The sequence below is a fragment of the Gymnoscopelus microlampas genome, assembly GCF_963454915.1.
Source record: "Gymnoscopelus microlampas genome assembly, chromosome: 18".
NCBI classification, from domain to species: Eukaryota; Metazoa; Chordata; class Actinopteri; order Myctophiformes; family Myctophidae; genus Gymnoscopelus; species Gymnoscopelus microlampas.
The window spans coordinates 34,466,712-34,475,261 of NC_139955.1; positions in this window are offsets into that span (position 1 = coordinate 34,466,712).

An 8,550-nucleotide genomic window follows, 5' to 3' on the forward strand; every position below is an offset into this window, starting at 1 on the left:
ACCACCTTTGTTGCCATGCTTTCACCTGTCAGGTATTTGTCAAGAATACATCCCAAATAGGTAATCTCTTCTTTGCTATTGATGATTGTGTCATCGACTTTGACCTTGAAGTCATTTACCTTCATCTTACTGAGGGAATGTTTGGTCCCAAAGAGAATGGATTCAGTTTCCCCAAGGTGAACACATAATTGTACAACAAATTTGGGGCTGAGTTTGAGTTGTACGGTAGAATCATCCAATTTTATAAGGGGGGTGGTTGGGGGTTTCTGATCTACTCATGAGACATGCTGTGACATTAACATATATAATACATATTGTAGTATACCATATTGTGTACTCATTCTGAGCTGTAATGCACCTATTCTAGTATTGTCCATTTTTTGCATTATTGGAAAAATTTGGGGGCGGGGCACCTACACAGTAGGTTCTGACATTGTTAATGTATGAAACATGTGTTGAGCAAAATGTACAATGTGCAATAATGATTCACTGAAGTTGAAGTGTTTATTTTAAAGCTTTGTTATATTTCATGGTTTAAATTGAGTATATGTACACATATTTATAAATGACAGTTCGAGAGAGATTTTGTGTTGTCAAAATGAATATTAATACATTTATAAGCAAAACAATCACCATAAGATTTTGTTTTTTTTGTAATTCACTTTCATTTATGGCTCGTGACCAAAAACTGCAGGGTGTTTTGTGGAGAACTTTTAACCTAAAGTCCACAAGGGTGTAATTAACGCAAAAATGCATTGTAAAAGTAGTGGGAACGAAAAGTAACTTTTTCATGGTTGACCACATGGCCTAAATAAGGAAAGGAACATTATGACTTAAGGCTTATGCCACTGAATTGTTGTGATATGCAGTGGAGAGGGACATCTAGTGGTTGAATGTTGTCCGGCATCTTTAAACCTGCATTCTCTCTCATGGCATACTGAGTTGTTGTGATATGCAGTGGAGAGGGACATCTAGTGGTTGAATGTTGTCCTGCATCTTTAAACCTGCATTCTCTCTCATGGCATACTGAGTTGCTGTGATATGCAGTGGAGTGACATCTAGTGGTTGAATGTTGTCCTGCACCTTTTAACCTGCATTCTCTCGCATGGCCAGCAGCTGGCAACAGTCAGTTGAAGACTGAGAAAATGACCCTACTTCTCAATTGATTTATTACCTCAGTAAACATTTTCCTAATTAGTTTATGTTCTCACTTACTAGTTTGAAGTCTTCTTCATTACAACATGATGTTCATGTATATGATGGTCCCATTTAAAGTAAGATAGACAATAAAGCAGGGTAAGCTTTTAGGGCATGGTCACTTTGTGATTGATTTGCTACAGGTAATCAGGGTAGAGCTATCCCGACCCCCACCGCCTGGTCCAAATATGGTCACTTTTTGCTGAAAGAAATCCATGATGGAGATGGTCAAAATGCAAAAAAGCGCGCTCCACAACTGACAACTGGTGACGCTGTCTGCCAAAGATGAACTTCATTTATACAGCACTTTTCATTGATTTATTGATTGATTGATTGATTGGATGGATGAATTAAGTATATATATATATATATATATATATATATATATATATATATATATATATATATATATATATATATATATATATATATATATATATATATATATATATATATATATATATCGATATAAATGACAGTTCAAGAGAGATTTTGTGTTGTCAAAATGAATATTAATACATTTGTAAGCAAAACAATCACCATAAGATTTTGTTTTTTTTGTAATTCACTTTCATTCATGGCTCGTGACAAAATACTGCAGGGTGTTTTGTGGATAACTTTTAACCTAAAGTCCACAAGGGTGTAATTAATGCAAAAATGCATTGTAAAAGTAGTGGGAACGAAAAGTAACTTTTTCATGGTTTTCATATATCAATATACAACCATATACACATTTTTTACGATTATTTCCCTCTATACCAGCAGTTATCAGCCAGTGGAGTAGTGTGGTGGTGCAGAGATGTTTTTGGTCAACCAAAACAAACAGTGAAAACACACCAAAGTCCAGAGAGAGGGCTGTGCTTTTCTGCAGGTAAACACCACCACCACTACTCCAGTGGCTGCTTGCTGATCAGTTTCAACCACCAGAGGGAGATATACACCATGAATTGAGTCTGGCACTTGTAATGGGAGGCAGGCACACTCTTTCAACCACTCAATTTACCATACAGGCAACTATATTTCCAAGGTTGGTTTGTTTGTTTGTTTGTTTGTTATGTATGGTCCTGATGAGATGCCTTTTCTGAACATGTTGGCTCACAAACAGCTAGTACCAAAAAAGGGAACATGCTTATCCAAGGCTAGAAATGTCACCCTCTTAATCACTCATCTCATCTGAATTTAACAAAAGCATTTTTTATAACTTTTAAATTGTCTATGTCGATTGCCTGCCAGTGGTGGAAAAAGTTCTCAGATATTTAACTTAAGTAGCTTAAAAGTATAGCAATTCCTTGGTGCAAATATACTACATTCACAATCTCACTTAGGTAAGTACAAAAGTATTAGTGGCAAAATGTTCTTTAAGTAGCAAAAGTAAAAGTACTCTTTATGCAGCTTGTCCATTTCAGAATCCTATATATTATTATTGGACTCTAATTGCTGATCATTAACGTGTTCACCACTTTAAAGGGATACAGTAGTTCACCCCCCAAAAAAAGAATTCTATCGATTAGTCACCCATGGAGACTTGAATCCATGGATATTTTTTTGTTTTTGTCGCATTCTTAAGCCAATAATTTGATGAGCAGCGGACCGGTAGGAGGCACAGAGGAGACTCTTTGTGTCTCCTACCGGAACCGCTGCCAGTCACCAAATTATTGGCTTAGGAATGTGACAAAAACTAAAAAATATCCATGAATTCAAGTCTCCATGGGGTGACTAATCGATAGAAAAAAAATGTTTTGGGGGTGAACTATCCCTTTAATGTTGCAGCTGGTAAAGTTTTTTTTTGTATTTTTTATGTATTAGTTTATTTATATTTTGTATTAATCACCTAAATCTGAAAAGTAACTAGTAACTAAAAGTGTCAAGTAAATGCAGCGCAGTAAAAAAGTACCGTAGTACAGTATTTATCTCTGAAATGTAGTGAATAAGGTAGTAGAAGGTAGCATGAAATGTAAATACTTGAGTAAGTACTTGAGTAAATGCACAGAGTTGCGTTCGACCGCTGATGTGAGATTCTGACTTGTCAACACATCTGTGCACCAGTTCACAGAGACACATTTTGGATACTGCTTCACAGTTTACAAACTCCTAGTGTTTGATTGTATATATTTACAGTGTAAGTGGAGTATTTTTGGTGTTCATATCGTGTTACAGCACAAGCGTTTGTTTTGTGTCTGCCAATAGTGCCTCCCTCCCCTGCTGGGCTGACATCATATGCCTCCAGTCTATGGCTGCTGGCTGGACCACTTGGCTGGCTCACTCACTCACAAAGGCCGCTGGAATAACAGAGCCCACCAGAGGAAATGACAGCCTGTTCAAAAGAGGTTTCACTCACTCCTGCACTGTCTGCCAATTGGGGGTGGAAAAGGATGTGGTTGGTAGTGGTGAATGGGACAGACCTAGTAGCTTTCCCCTCTAAAAATCAATTTTAGTGGCCTTGATATAGTGGGGTTATAGTGGTGCATGTTTCAAAGGTTTTTGTGAACATTTATTATTGAACTTTTAAATAGAAGCAATCCAAACAGACAAAAAGGAGACAAATAGGATGAATAAAGAAAATAAATATATATATATATGTACACAACTGTTCATTGATGATACTGTCCATAAAATAAGAGAACCAAAATCAAGGTTGGGTTGTAACAAACTTTTCAGAATCACTGTATTAGCAGTAGTTGAAGTATATCTAAGGACAGAATACATTTCTGCTCCCTGGGAAGCAAAGAGAAAAGTGACTATACACCTTTGCATCAATTGTTCTAGAATATTTAATATATCTTTGTTTAAGATGCCCATGGCCCACTTGAAACCTCCAACTCACAGCAGAAAAAGAAAATCAGTGGAATACTGGAATTTGACATTACAATGTACCCAGCTTTAGATCCGTGCAGCAACTGAAAAATGTTACAGAAGGAATGAGATTTTTCTTTGGAGCAATAAATGACTCAGTGATTCCTTTGAAAGAGCTTTGGAAGCCCCTTTGATCTCTCATAATGTGGTCCCGACGACAAGAGATAATGGGAAGGTTGTCTTGAAGATAAGTGGTGTGAAGTGTGCTCATGTTGCTGTGTCTTATCAATTAGTGCCCCGAACGGACTAACAGGACAGACACATTACATAGAATGTGTTGCCACCCTGTCTCAAGTGTCCCCCAAGTGTCATGTGGTGACCTTCCTCTGCCCTTTACATTGTCTTTGCCCACTACTATTTACATGGAATGCAGATAGAGTACTGCCTTTTCCTGTATGTATATTTCTCTCTTGTCTCTCAGCCCATCTCCCCGAATAAGTATTTCCTCTAGAGAGTGGCGTGGGAGCAGCCTGTATGTCTTTGAGTCCCAGGGACTGGCATATACTGTAGCAGCAGGTGGAGGCTGGCTGAGGCATTGTCATGCTGTGGATGTCATGCGCAGATCAGGCCTTGATCTCCCACTTTGAAGTGAAGTGCCCTAAGACCTGATACAATCTGATCCACAGCGCTTCCAGTGTGGAGCTGTATAGCGCCCAACAGAGGGCGCCTGTGACCAGTGAAGATGCACACAATCTTTGCCCCCATGTCCCCTCCTCCTCGCAGACTGGTGCCAGGCACACAGACTGGTGCAATAAAATTCTCACCTCATTATCTAAGACAGCAACATCACAGGGTTGTGCTGGATGGGGAGGGGAAGGGGAAGAATGGATGGGGGGTGGGTGGGTGGTGAATGGGTGGGGGATGAGTTTGGTGAGAGAAGCAGGACCAAAGCAGAATTCATTGTGGCACTATGTTGACACCTCTAGTCCTCCAGCGGGGCTCGGGCCACACTGCCACAGTCTCTGGCCCACTTCACAGGAAGGGGAGACGTGTTATGCACAGAAGCTCAAAGTTGAATTAATTGTTTCTATAATGGGTTAACTGTGAATGGTTGCCAGTAAGGTTGTTAGGAATAGTCAATACAACTTTGCACCTCATTACAGGGAATGGTGTTCATAGCGAGAAGATGCTTTATTGTAATCCTTGTTAATCCTATTGTAGTCCTGCATACCAATAAGAATAACTAAGAACAGGCGTTAACAGTTATGCAGCTTGTGTAGTAACACAACAAATCGTTAAATCAATTTGTAATTGATTATTTTCATCACATTAAGGGTGTTAGAAATATAAAGAGAAAATGTCTTGAGTCTTAATTCTAATCATTGTGAATTTTTAAAACAAATGTATTCAAACTGATTTAATTATTGTTTCTTGTGTAACACTTGTGTAGCACCACAATGTCAAATGATTTTATGCAGATGACAATTAAGGAGGTCTATTGTCTCTGCGGATCCTTAGGAGAACTAAGAACTCTGGCCTGCTGGCAGCTGGTGTCTCCTTATCTTCTTGTGTACAGCCAATAAATCAATATCAAATCTAAGGAACAGGAAGCCAGATGGCCTTTCCGTGCGGACCCTCAACAGTTGTAGGCCAGAGCCCTCTCTGAGCCTCCATGGCTGCTACAGTAGCTCTGTTCAATGCAGCCAGTTAGCCTTTGAAGGTATACAGATTCAACAGGGACCATGTGAATGACTAAAGGGGACAAATAAGCTGTTACGACTCCGCTCAAATCAGTGTTTGTGTTTCCATCCACATCAAAGGCTCCAGTCTGTTTGATATGCAGCCCCCCACCTTGATCCAGGCTAGGTACAGGTAGAGGGAGGAGCAGTCCATTCAGAGGAGAGAGGGTCATGTGGTTTCACCTCAGCCCTGGCTCGAGGCCACTCAGGCCAGTTGACCCAGACGAAAGGTCTGGTGATGTCTTATTCCCCAGGGAGCAATTGCCCTCTCTTGCACTCTTCACTAGACACATTTTTTATTGGCCGGCCTATTGATTACAAGGTATTGAGGAATATAATATTCACATTCATTCCTAACAGTCGTCGCAGAATTCAAAAATCAAGCAGTTTTATTTATTTAAATTCTCTACACCTAACAGAAAGAAGAACATATAGATCCATTATGTTTCACGTCACCACACCAACAGTAGTGAGGACTGCGGAAAGAAAAGGGTGCAGAGTGACCGGCGAATTGCTCACTGGAGGGTCGATGAGGTCATTTACCTAAATACATCCCGCCAGACTCATCTTGATTTCTGTGTAGGCCCGGGGGTCAGGTTAAACAGTAGTTTGATTGAATGGCTGTTCACAGGCCAGTGTGAAATGCCATCTCTATTGCGATGTGGGAGCGAAAAGGAGGGAGGTCCACTGGCCTTTGTGTGGCCCACAGTCTGAGAGCGCGGCTCCATTGTTTTAGAGGTTAGGTGGCCAGCCCCTCAGACTCTCTCCAAGTCTTGCTTTGTCTCGAGCAGCGTGACCATTTCCTTCATCCAGGTCAGGACAGGGTCATGACTTTGGACACCGTTTCCCCCCTCCTGTCTGTCTGCCTATGGTCTGCACACTCATAAATACACGCAACACTGAAACAGATGGACTGCTGTCACGTTTCACTTTCAAAAGGGTAGTGGTTCCAGGTTGAGCCCCACGTCTGAGTCCTGAGAAACCAAGCGAGAAATAACCAAAAGACTCAAATCCTTTGACTGATGAAACCTGACGTATACCTTTAACAAAGTAAGAAAGAGAATGTGTGTGAGGGAAAATAAATCCATCACTAATATGAATATTCAGCTTGGAGTATCATTCAATCATTCTTATTGGAGTGCCTTGGTGTCCCACTCTCTAAGAATGTTGACCGTCTAACCTCAACATCAGGGAGCACGCCGTCCTTTCTGTCCTCACTCTCCTGTTTCCCTTGACGCAAAAGAAAGCCATAAAAACATCCCACAAATGTTACGAATTTTACAATTTGCTTGTTAACATGAACTTGCATAGTCAAAGTGAGAAATATCTCACTTGCCTTAATAGAGAGTGTGTAAGACGCGACCATATACATGGAATAGGTAACCTCTGTATTACCTTAAATTAGCTTTAACTATGTGGCTGAGCAGGGTCAGGAGAGCAAGCAGCGACCCTCCCTCTATCCCCAGGCTGGACTTGCCTTATCACAGTCTACTCTTCAAAGTGATAAGAAGAGGAAAGGCCAGAATGCCATCAGGAGCAGTGTGCACAGCTCAGGTCAACGCAGCGCTGAGAGGCAAAGGGAAGGTGGACAAGAATATGACCTGATAAGAATCACCCTAAGCGTTTGATCTCTGAGGGTCCTGATACTGAGCTACAGGGTGTCATGCTGGGCAGACGAGCAGAGCAACACGACAGGTACAAACAAGTGAGCACTGGAAGATCAACTGGGACCCAGCATAGTCAAACAATCACACAGAGGAGAACAGTGTGGGTCTTGTAATACGTGCATGAGTGCTCTCCCTCACACACACACACACACACACACACACACACACACACACACACACACACACACACACATGCACACACAATTCTTGTCCGCTGCACTGTATACCAAAGGAAAAATCATCATTGTTAATTTCAAAGTGTGAGTGTAAAAAATTACCCAAATGGACCTAAGGTCATTTTATTTTTATTTGCAAAATTTAAAAACAAATACACCATGATGAAAAAGTGTCAATATTTACACAGAAGTGCACGAGAGGGCTATGACCCTAGAGCGACCAGACGTCCTGGTTTGGCCGGGATTGTCCTGACAAATATCTCTGCAACACTAAAATGTCCCGGTTTTCAACATTCACTACAAAATTAAATAATAACACTTGTTTTGAGCTTACATAGATGTTTTATCATGTGCTGTTCTGTTTTGTTGAAAAGTGCAGTCACTATATGTTTATTTTTTTATGCAATTGCCTATTGTAGCACTTTCAGATTTTCACAAATATAAGGTGCATTATAAATCATATCCATCATTATTATTGTTATTATTATTATTATAAGTGCTAAAATGATTGTCCCCATCCTGATGAAAACTCCAGGTGAAACATATCAAAGAAATTGTCAAAAGTAGTGAAGCAGATCTACAAATCAGCTATTTTTGTTATTATTTAGGTGATTAAGGATGCCGGTTTGGGTTTTTTAAACTATGGTCACCCTAATATGACCTGCAGCTGGACTGCAAGCTGTGGCCTGAACCAGATGCCTTGCTGTCTGGCCCAGGGCAAGACAGAGAGAATGATGTTTGAAGAGTGGATAGAGAGCTGTTGGTAGAGTTAGCAGAGTTAATGTGTCCTTGGTTTCCGCTCAGCAACAGTTATGTAATGGCGTAAACACTCAATAATTCACCTGTGTCTTCAGCCACTGTGTGTGTGTGTGTGTGTGTGTGTGTGTGTGTGTGTGTGTGTGTGTGTGTGTGTGCGCGTGCGCGTGCGCATGCGCGTGCGTGTGTGTGTGTGTGAGTGAGTGAGTAGTGATTTAACCT